The sequence below is a fragment of the Anopheles stephensi genome, chromosome 3 (genome assembly GCF_013141755.1).
Source record: "Anopheles stephensi strain Indian chromosome 3, UCI_ANSTEP_V1.0, whole genome shotgun sequence".
Lineage (NCBI taxonomy): Eukaryota > Metazoa > Arthropoda > Insecta > Diptera > Culicidae > Anopheles > Anopheles stephensi.
The window spans coordinates 82,833,218-82,845,317 of NC_050203.1; the positions used below are offsets into that span (position 1 = coordinate 82,833,218).

General features: G+C 44.7%; 1 protein-coding gene and 1 long non-coding RNA gene across 9 annotated transcripts in view; one reads left to right on the top strand and one right to left on the bottom strand.

Moving 5' to 3' along the window:
* LOC118513716 (NPC intracellular cholesterol transporter 1-like) overlaps window positions 1–12,100 on the bottom strand; it is a 42,616-nt gene that overhangs the window by 25,164 nt on the left and 5,352 nt on the right. The window lies entirely within an intron of this gene.
* On the top strand, window positions 1,871–5,564 carry LOC118513719. Its single transcript, XR_004906503.1, has 2 exons — window positions 1,871–4,973; window positions 5,167–5,564. It is a non-coding gene; the product is annotated as an uncharacterized LOC118513719 (long non-coding RNA).

The window sequence follows — 12,100 nt, forward strand, 5'->3', positions numbered from 1 at the left end:
CAATGTGGTAGCCGTCCGTCCTACGATCGAAGAACAATTGGAGCGATTCTGGAAGATCGAGGAACTCCAGGTGAGCGAATACTCTTTTGATGAAAAGGAGTGTGAAAGGCATTTTCAACAAACCGTTTCGCGTGATGGAAGCGGCCGTTATATTGTTCAAATGCCCAAGCAGCCCAACTTCAAGGAAATAATAGTGAAAGAGTTACAGTCGGCTAAAACGATCCTGTTCCATATGGTGCAAAGAGAAGTGTTTTCAGACGATATTCGCGCTATCACAAAGGGAAAGTGTCTAACAAAGAGCTCATCCATTCGATTGTTGAATCCATTCCTCGATTCTTGTGGATTATTACGCGTTGGTGGCCGGTTGCGTGAATCAAATATGGCATTTGATGGGAAGCATCCAGTTCTTTTGCCAGCATTTCACCCATTTACGCGTCTTTTGATCAGGGATCAGCATCATAAAACATTACACGGTGGAGTTACAATGACCCTTTCGTCCCTGCGTGATGAAGTGTGGATTCTGAATGGCATGCGGGCCGTTCGTAGTGTACTTCGAACCTGCTATCGGTGCATAAGGGCCAATCCAGTTCCAATAGCACAACCTATTGGTCAGCTACCAGTGTCACGTGTTACGGTAAACGAAGTGTTCGCTTGCGTTGGAATCGATTACTGTGGACCGTTTTATTTGCGCCCAACACACCGTAAGGCAGCTTCTCCCAAGTGTTACGTGTCAGTGTTTGTTTGTATGAGCACAAAGGCTGTTCATTTAGAACTCGTTAGTGATCTGAGTACCCCTTCTTTCTTAATGGCGCTGGATAGATTTGTGGCCAGAAGGGGCAAGCCGAAGCATTTGTATTCCGACAATGGCACTAATTTCGTAGGTGCCAAACATGCCTTGCACGAACTATACGTTCTTCTTCAGCGTGACAGTGAAAAAATCAGTGACTATATGGCCAAAGACAGTATCCAGTGGCATATGATTCCACCTCGCGCTCCCAACTTCGGCGGCTTATGGGAAGCTGCAGTAAAGGTGGCAAAAACTCACTTAGTACGTCAGCTTGGTGCAGCTCAGTTGGCTTACGAAGCTATGATTACTATCTTAGCAAAGATAGAAGGCCATATGAATTCCAGACCTCTTGTCCCCCTTTCACAAGATCCTAATGACCTAGAGGCGTTAACTCCTGCACATTTTTTGATGCTCAAGAAACCACAAGTAATTCCCGAACCTGAACTATCCCATCTCCCGCTTAATCGCCTGTCGCAGTATCAGCTTGTTCAGAGATATGCCCAGGGTTTCTGGCACCGTTGGCGCAACGAGTATGTGAAGTCGTTAAACGGTCATCGCAACGTCAAACGGAGCATTCAGGAGCTGAATGTAGGTGATTTGGTGATAGTGAAAGACGAGCAATTACCAGCAGTGAAGTGGCCTTTGGCGCGTATAGTGGAAAAACAATCCTGGACCAGATTCAGTGACACGTGTCGTGACTCTTCGTACAGCGAATGGGATCATCAAACGTCCAGTTTCCAAAATTTGTGCATTGGAGTGTCATCAGGAAGTGTAAATTTTGGGAAATGTATTCCCAAAAGGTGGCCGGTATGTTCGATCCCGAACTAAAATAACAACAACAGTGGATCCAGAGCACACAGGCACCAATAAGAACAATAACGAATCCACGCCACACGTGCCGCCGTTTCCATACTCGGCTTCCAAGAAGTCGAACCGTGTGGAGCGCTTTTGTCAAAGCGTTCCAGAAAGTGTGAGCTGCCGTGCGACGAGAAAGTGCTCGTCGCAGAAATTTAGAACACTCGGCTTCTTTTCCGAAAGCTATAAAAGAGGTGCTGATCGCAAAGCGCGGTCATTCTCGATCACACCGCGGAGGGAAGCCAAGCCAATCCAATCGGCTCTTTTCAGAGCCACCTAATAATTGAAAGAGAATATTGGTTTCAACAAAAAAAAAAAAAACACAACGTAGGCCGTCTTCGGACGTAACACATACCTTTGCGATCGCCCGCTCCCCGTCCGAGGTGGAGCCTTAGTCATGATGCCTTGTCTACACAACTACGCTACTGAGCGCGTTCCATGTAAGGTCACCGTCAGTGTTATGAGAGGTTCCCCAAACATTGGGAAATTAATAGCGATGTGTTCCCATTTTCTTTCCCTTCTGATAATTTAAAGAACTTACTCTACTGTAGAATCTTCCCGACATGCAGCAGGCAAAGAACGATATCTATGTTAAACGTTTCCTGAAACTGCCACCACCGCCATCAGAGAAACCTACACGAGGAAAAATAGCACTTCCAACCGTTTTGCTAATTTATGGAGAAGGTTGCATACCTTGCCATTGCGCAATCTTGTTGCTGTACACGCACTACCAACAGCAAGACCTTTTACAGCCTCTCACCTTGCTCTCCAGCTGAGCTGTGCGGTTTGCTACCCTCGCACGTACGACCAAGAGATACTGTTCCGTCTCGAAGTTCTCGAAACAACGCTGCCTATAGACAACCTTGATATACGTGCGATACAGTGCAGTGTAGTTTATCGTGATTCAACGATCACGAGAGGTTGAAAGATCATCATCATATCATGAGAAGGAAATAAAATTGGAAGCATGGTAGGATCCTGAGATTCTAATCAGTGAGTGGATCCACCAAAAACTGATAACAGTATTAAATGTTGTTCGAGAAACATCCATCGTACACACGATAAAGCAAGCCGCACCAAAGCTGTATTGAGGTGCGATATCTGGAGCATAACGTTGGAGAGCAATTTCAGCTATTTTGAAATAGCGGCCGCTCCGTTCCAGATCAGTGGAGGCATCTTGAATCAGGTAGGTGAGTAACGTTCCATTAGCTGTTAGCGAAGGTGGCCTGAAAGCTCACTTCTCTCTATCCAATTACTGCTGCTCGGGTTGTGGTAAACCGATAAGAGCTCTTGGTTTATTAGAAATCAATTACGATATTTTTAAAATGAAAATAATTTTGCACTTTTTAAAATTCAAATTTATACCCAATGGAGTACGAATTCCCCAGCATCTTTTGCACGGTATCAGTATCCCTTAGGGATGCCTTAAAAATGACAACGCTTCCAAGAATTCTATTTTTAGACGACCGAGCATAAGCTGCGCTATACAGACTCTAATCCTTTCCAGACACACCGACACACGCCGGAATCGGTAACGAAGGTAATACGCCGAAACAGCATTCCTTCACTGCTTTCATCTGATACTCCTCTTTTTATGTTGCTCCTTTCCCTTGGCATTAAGTGTTGGGCCATAAATTATTGAAAAAATCAATTCCCGCTGGGAGATTACTTCGGGAAGAACTTCGGGTTCACTGAATCGCTCTAGAACCTTCCGGTACGACCTTCAGGAGCCGACCACTGGCTAGTCGGAAGGTTATTAAATGCGATGAACCGCAGGACATCATGCAGTGCCTTCCTTCAAGGGACACAGGGAATTCCATCAGGAAAGAAATATGCATGCCTTACGGTTAAGGAGTGCTCCAACAGCACACGCCGGGCAGTTGCATCTCATTAGGATTGGGGTGGATGATGCGGTATTTAATTTCAATTTTTGTTGCAGAGAATCACCAACCCTGCGTCAGTGAAGCTGAACTATGAATTATTATTCATTATTCTTGCTCGTGATTGCAACAGAATACATACAGCCGACCGGGTAAAGTCGGACATCACATAACTCTGTCGCCTTCCGGATGGTGGCACGACCTGCGCCCATCCATCGGCGGGTGGGACAGTTGGGCGACCCGGTTGCATGTTGAAAGCCCGTCCACAAAGTGCACCGTGACAAGCTGTAATTTGTATGTGCGTGCTTTCTATGCATACGAAAAGCCCCGAATGCATTTTCCCGCCGTCCAGTGGACAGTGGTGGACACTGAACAGCAGGGAAAATTGAGTCAGTTCTAGGCAGCGAGTCTGTTAAGCAAATCACACCATAAAATAGGTTAATGCTCAATATACATAAAATGTGTAAACGCGCAGACGACGGTCACGTTCTGGACACAAAAGCGTGACGGGAAAAAACGCGTCACGAAGGAAAACGCTGCCCGAACTGGAGTAAAAAGTGAAATAATTTTCCATACTTGAAAATTAAATTACCCGCAAACAGCTCCGGAACGAACCTGATGATCCTTGATCCAGTTCCTGGTGCAATGCTTCCCAGCTGCTGCTGGCACGGATCCAGCGGGATATCTCGAAGTTTAGCACAATCCCGGCAGCACGACAAAGTAGTGTGCTCATTTGGAAGGTCAGTGAATGGAGAGCACGCATAGTGCTATGTTCCCGGTTCTCTTAACTGTGGGTCATGCGATTGGTTTTCGTGCTCCAGAGATAAACTGGGTCGAGGATATGAGTGTCAAGCGAGAAATTTTTGGAAAAACATCATTTAGTTTAAGCTAAAAGTGGGTCATCGGGTAAATCATAGCTTCCCAGAAAGTAGGAAAAAGTCGTACAAGGATGTCATAGTTAACTATTTTCTTGGAGCCTAATAGCATCTCTTTCAGGATTCCTCGCAATTCTTGACAGCGCCGTTAGAGTGAGCAACCTTACCCATTCTCTACATTGTAGCATCTACTAATTGGAAACCCCTACACAAACTTCTTGCACCATCAATCATTTTCTAATCATTTAAAAAAGTAAAATTTGGTGTGACTAATACACCTCCACCATCTTGTCGAAGATTCCTTAACAACACTTGCTTTTCATTTTTCGCGGTCAAAGTTAATATCGCCCACAGTGGCGCACACAGGTAAGCCACACCGTTTTATGCGGCCTTCGACACGGAACATGGTGATAAAAGAAGCCGAAGGTCAACTATAATCACCGAAAAGCCTAAACCTCTGGAGACACACACTTCAACGCCCCACCAACAAGGAACGGTGCATGCGCAACTAGTTTATGGTCGCAACACGGGGTTGTAGCTGGACTGCCCTTTTCGTGCATCAAAAAATTAGATACGGTAATAATCGTCCTCGACTCTCCGCTCCTGTTCAGCTCCCGCTGACACTGAAGAACTTTTCCCCGGGGGTCAAGACAACTCAGAACTTTTTGGCATTGAAAAGTACAACCCCGGCGGTAGTACCGGTTCTTATATTATTCAAAAAGGCCTATGCATACCTCTCTCTAGAGCTCTCTCTCTCTCTCCTTGACAGTTGACCTTTAAACTGAGGTCTTTGGACGTGGCGTGGTGCACAGACGGAAACATTGAAATTGAACATGCAAATTGGTCTCACGTGATCAAAACATGCCATATCATGAGGACTAGAGTCTTTGTTAGAACACAGAATGAATTCTATCGTGACATTGCACGCCATAAAGTGCATTTACAGTGTTCTTCAGACAATACAGCAAGCATCCAAGTTTTTGAATATAGATAGCACTGATTCATTACTTGTCCGGAGCGGCCTGCTAGTAGACAATGCCTCATACGACAGGACCGGAGTTCAAGTCCCACCAGAACCGTTCCCCCGTAGCGAGGAGTGACTATCCCCAATTACGCGATATCATTAAGTCTAGCAAGCCAGAAATGGCAGGCATGACCCTAAGAGATCGTTAAGCCAAAGAAGAAGTAGATTCAATTCGTTAAATTTACTCTTATACTTATGTAGCGCACTGTACAATATTTTAAACGAAAATAAAATCAATGCAGCGATTACATCGGTTTATTGCAAGAATTAATCAAGGTGTATAAAAAACCCCTCACACATGAGCTCAAAGAGCAAAAACCCACTTTATCAGTGGAATTCTATGCGGTATCAGGGCGAAACCCGTCCACCAACTTCTACCCCGTCCGGTCCTCCAGCCATCGTAGAGTCGCTTATCAGTGAAATAAGAACCACCACAGCACAATCTAACAACAGTGTCACGGTTCACTGTAAGGAAAGCTGACTCATCGAAAGCTGAGGCATCATAACACATAAACACACACGGAGAGTCCACAACGATCGTAATCGAAAATGCCAATGACCATCGTTGTGGTGGAATGCAAAATCACGAGACCCGGCCGTACGAATTCGTTCCTCAAAAACAGTTTCCAGCCAATAGCTCGAATGCATCCACCGAAACAATGGGGGAAACCTGACTGCGCGTTGCATTGACGCATTCCATTCCACGGTTCGAAGAGAGTCAGCTTATCTAAATTAATTCTAGCTTCAAGTAACATCTAGACCCTAGCAGCAGCATACGACGAAGTCTCCACGAATGGGAACGTTTTCGAGAACCGGTTTGACCACTCTTATTTTCACGTCCAACGAGTTCCCGGAGCCAATGTTTTGATTTCGGAGACTTCTCCGGTACCCTAGAGTAAACGGTAGGTTTCGATATGCTGTCGTTAAAATTTCAAGTCCAACATCGGATGCCTCACGCTCAAGAATCGACACCTATATCCTTGAGAGCCTCAGGATTACAAAATGAACATCCAGCAGTGTCGCAAAATCTAATGCATTTTTATAAGAAGAATCAAATCATGATTATTTATTAGCCAAAATTCGTCTCATTTCAAACCATTATCTCCACCACTTCTATTTCAGTGTCAGGTCTTATCAACCGTTGTGTATTGCTCTCACGTGTGCATCACCACACAGCATTAAGACGCACTCTGCCGTTCGCCTTTCCGTCACTGACAGCCGAAGTGACCGATGGGTATGGCTGACGACAGACGACTCGCGCGTCTCCTTTGCCCAGTTTGAGTTTCTTTGTTCCAACTTTACTGCACCACAAATACCACACTGGGCCGTGTCCGTTTGTGACGCACTCTTTACACTGTACTACAAAAGGCAACGTGTGTAATTCAACGTGTACTCCACAGTCATCAGTCATGTCCCACCCGTAAGATAACGATGTCCACAAGACGGTCCCTCCGTCCACCATGATGACATTTGCAAAATCTTCTCGCTTGCATCGTGGTCGGATTTGTGGTTGGCAATAGTTAAATGGTGAATTGTTTTCCTCACTCCCTTCTCACTTGAAGACCGTAAGGTTTACTGAGCTTTATTATATTTGGAACGAAATTGTACTCTGGACCTTTTTTTCTCCAGGAAGTAGCAACAGGAAGAAGATCCAATGCAGATATGACATTAAGCGTATTTGTACAAGGAAAGCACGAAGCTGCATGCTTACATTATTCGTTACAACGTATTATGCAAACAGAGGATTATCTACAGGGATTTTTAATGACTTCCCAAGAGCAGGATCAGTTCATATCGCAATGATATCACATCAAAGATAGCGAGCTCAGATGATATCGCAATAGCAGCACATAATTTAATACCCTCTAGACTGATGTCTAGCCGATGTTGCGTGGATAATTAAGCAACTAACAGGTCATTTTATAGAAACTATGAACAGGACATATTTTAATTAAATTTAACATTTCTTCACATAGACATACATACTGATATTCGACAATAATAAAAGGGCAAAAGTCAGTTATATTATCATACAATAGTTACATAGATCCTTGAAGCTGCAATATTGGAGGGTCAATATCATGTGCTCCAATTACGATATCATCTGATACCGTTTTCTTGTGTATGTGTTTAATCATTCGAAAAACCCTGTATATCTCTGTTGAAGCCTTCCAAGAGGACTCTTTATCTCCACGATTACAGTTTTTGGTTTCTCGCCGCTAAAAGTTACAGGGTTGTTTAGGTTGCACGTTCGTGTTGATACGTTTAGCCTGTACTCTTATTAAAATGATACCCACGAAACCCGAATCATCTCATACCCAAAAAATAAAAGAGCGTTAAAACTACCTATTTGATAACTTTCACCAACCGTCAAACAAATGTCGGTGCACAATGTTTGCACAAGCTTCGGCCAGCTACTTTTTTCCGCGATCGCAGTGGGCTCAAAAGGTTGAAATAAAATAAGTAAGTTTGCTTTGCACAAATAAACAGACGCGCTTGAAGCGGGAAAACTTGACCTACAGTTGTTCTACCCTTTCAGCTCATCTTGAACCTAACAAGTTCCGAACTCGTCTACGAAAGTCTCACTAGCGGCACTGTGGAACATCCGCCAAAAACAAAAAAAAACCCCCGCTGGTGGTGCCTTCGTGTGTGTGTGATTGGCATTTCGCTTTTTCTTGCCGAGTGTGTTTGTCTTTTGCTCGCTGTTTTCATAACATTCCAAAAATAAATCATCATCAATTGCGCTTTCATTTCGGACACGATCGGCCTCCGGTGAGCTTGGGAACGAACGGGTGTGTGTATCTGGTTGTTTTTTCCATCGAAAGTTGAATGAATGAACCGGTCTAAGGTAAGCATTTTGCCTTTTTTAGCAGTTGCTACACTTTATTGGAAAGGGTTTGATGTCCTGCTGTTGCTCAATGTATGAGAAATTGAGGGTGTCGGTGCTTCAAAGGTCAAGTGCAATGCAGGAAAGCTGATGACAGAATCGTAATGAAATCACCTACCGTTTTATGGAGAGTTGCTTGAAGCTGATCATTATCTATCACATCGGAAACAAAACATATCGACGAATTCTTCGAATTTCCGTAAAACAACTGTGCAAAACTGCAAAAGTAGGACAACACAGACCGACTCATTTCCGTCAGAACACACATATTTACTTGCCTCTTTTGTCCACACAACGATGACGGACTCGTTCCGCAAAATTGGCAGGTGCCATGTTTGCTTCAAAAATGACGGCAATGACTACCACGCGCACTTTGTCGCAAGGCTCTCGTGTGGTATGACTTGGATGAGTCATTGGACAACTCCACCACATCGGCCAGCACAAGACAAGAGAGAAGAAACTCAATTAACCATTGGAAGGGAATGAACCAAGCGCGAAACGATGACGTCACACCGGCAACAAGCTGTGTCTATTGACCTCACGAAGGACATTCCAGGGATGGGCTAATGTTTTTCTGTTTCGCCCTGCTACCACTCCTCCAGGATCATAGTTGTAAAATCGATACCGGTGTGTGTGTGTGTGTGGACTTCCTTTATGGCCTTTATGGCCCGATGCGGTGACCACCAGTTGCAAGAACAGGGGCAAAACAACCGACTCACCGCTCGTCGTATCCTTGAAATCAGGAAGAAGCGAGTACTTTGGGAGCATGAGCGAAGAACACAGCCGAAACGTAATAGCCATTTGGTTGGTCTCGGAACAAACAGCCAGTGCGCAGTCGCCAGTTGGAAGTCGAAATTTTAATGGCGAGCCGGGTTTTTCTGCTTCCAGTGTTTTCCTTGCACAATGTTTAACACACCGGGGGTGGAGGTAGATCACGCACACCATCACGGAACAGCTGATGGTTCATGCACAGCTTCAAACAGCCGGTACTTGAAGTCCGTCCGTTCCTGCTAGCAGCCAGACAAGGACCACTCTTCTACACGGTAAGGACGAAAATGTGTGTGTGTGTGTGTGTGTGTTGATACGTTTCAGGCTTTTCTTTCTGGGGTCATGTGGCAGGTAACGTGCCCTTTTTGGCGCTGTACGTCCCCGCACCAAACAATTAAATGTCGATCTAACATAAGGCCCATAAGGACACACCACGTGAGTGAAGTCTGCGTGAGTGAGGAAAGGGCAAAGAGGAATTAACCGTCTGTCTGTAGTCGTTTTTGGCGAATTTTGTTATGCTTCGCCGAGAGATGCTCAAGAATCGATTTTTTTTTTTTGGTGTAGATGTGTTTCAATAGAGTTATAAAATGTAGGACAAGATTTATTTAAAAAATGATTGAATTCGTGAAATTTGAATGCTGGCTCACAGTATATTATTTTTCTCTTGTCCCACAAAAAATAAATCATTTTAATTTTTTAGCTTTTTTCCGTTTAATTTGTTAGAATAAAATAAGTATTTGAAATCGCTTTAAGATATTAAAACTGAGCTAATGAGGCATCTAATATTTTGTGGAGGAAAAAAAATGGAATATGAGCTGATCTTTTAAAACCACCGACAAACATCCGTTGGCATACGTGCCCCTCGAAGCCACTCCAACACTTCAATGGATGCACTTCAACGTGTTCGTGAAGGGATTAGAAGTATGTGGTTTAAATAAACCCGCGCGGTCCGTTCGACGAAAGTGCTCGAACACTTTCTAAACAACGCCAGACAACTCCTCTTCCTCCTCCATTACTGGTGAGAAGTTTCTATTTCAAACCATCCAAAAACCAGTGCAACAACAGGGCTGCCTAAAGTAAGAAAACGCACCAACAGTGGCCAGACACAGCATCACGGAATGCGTACAGTAGTTTACCTTTTTTTTTCGCGATCGATTTCGCTTCCAACAGCGAAAAGAAAGAAATTGGTACAAAACGCACCACCACAACCACAACGGCTGGTTTCTCATTCGTGCAAGTCTTTCCAGAGGTTTCTACCGCTAATTTGCTGTTGGCCATCTAGCGGCGGCGAAGGTTATGGCACCTCCAGCAACAACAACACATAATGAATTCACGATTACTATCGACCTAGGGCGGCCAACCAACAACATCCAACCAACCTTAGTTGCGCCTTAGCTGAAGAAATCGATCAATTGTTTGTTGCTTGGTGGAGACCTACTTCCTTTCTTTCGCATGTCCACCTCCGTCGTGAGCCAGAGGTGACTCAACATCTCGTCCCATTCCAGCTAACCTTCAAATAATAAGCGGCGGCCAGCGCAAGACGTATTAGGACAACTGCATTGAGAGCACACCGGTGTCCGACCACAACATTGACTTTAGTTGCAGGACGATCACGTCCCACCGACATTGGAGGTCAGGGGGGATGATCGAACGCTCGTCTTCAAACAGCAACGTGCGGACAAACCCGATGTTGAAATCATCCATCGTCGGACGACCGTCAACGCGTGTCAGGGCATCTCCCCATTCGGGGGACGGACGACACCACTTGGCGTGTTGTGTCCGCTTCATGGTTTGGCATAATAAATCGTGTCCCCTTTTGGCACGCTAGACGAGCGGGAGCATCAAAATGTCAAACTCGACCGTTGAAAGGGTTTAAATTAATTGTCTAGAAAGCGCAAGCTTAAAGTAATTGATTGTCTGGGTTGTCATTATCAGCACGAAAAAGTAGTGCTAGACATTTTTTCCCCCATTTCCTGCACGTGATATGCACGTACAGTTAGCTCGGATTAGTCTCAACAAAATTTTGACACATTTCCCGGTAATTGAATATTTCGGGGGACTCTTTTTGGAGACCACAAGACACACTTCATTTGTTTCGAATGACATCGAGCAGAAATCCAATTACACCTATCGTACCACTTGGCTGCGCACAACTCAGGTGTCTGGTGTCTCAATTTCTTAGGACTTCTTCAAAACCGTGCCCGCCAGAGAGTATGGATCAATAGACACAGGGTTTTGTTTTCTGAGACTGACCATCTAACCTCAGCGTCCCCCATTGTTATGTCTGAGGACTCCTCTACAAGGCAAGCAAGGTACCGAACGGCCTCACGTGCACCATCACCACCACCACAGACCCTGACGACATGCAACCGTGAACGAATGCAACATGTGACCGAAGCCTGTAACAGTTGGGGTAGACGACTGTACAGGCCAATGCTTCTAATAAGTTAGTGTTGCAAAATCGGCTTAAGTTGACGTTGGCCAGTCACACCAACTCTATTGGCAGCTAGCCGAATACTTTGTTTCCTTTTGCAACAGTGATTTTACCAGTTAGGACTTCACCCTAAATATGCGATTTTGGCAAAGCTGACTGGAACAACTTACGGAATTGCATAATGCTAGTGACAGTGTTTGCAAATTGCATGGACTTGCTACTCCCACAGGGAAGCAATCTTCAACAAAGTATTTTATCCTCAATATTCTTTTTAGCACAGTGACAAACTGGACAAGCCTCCCCACCTTATGTAACACGGTTGGACATGACATGCGAGCATAAATGGTACCACCACAACCTTATCGACTATTTGATAATTGGATTACCGGACGAACTGCAAATCAACCTACGAGCTCGTGCAGCAACTACTCACCCTTAGGCGTCTGCTGCAGCTGAATAAACATCCAATTGCTGAGGCTAATGAATCACGCCACACTTGAAAATTAATAGCTAGAGTTCGCTGCGATTCATTCCGACAAGCACGTCCAAATCTCAGCTTCGAAGCTTTGAGTCATCATCCCCGGCTGAAG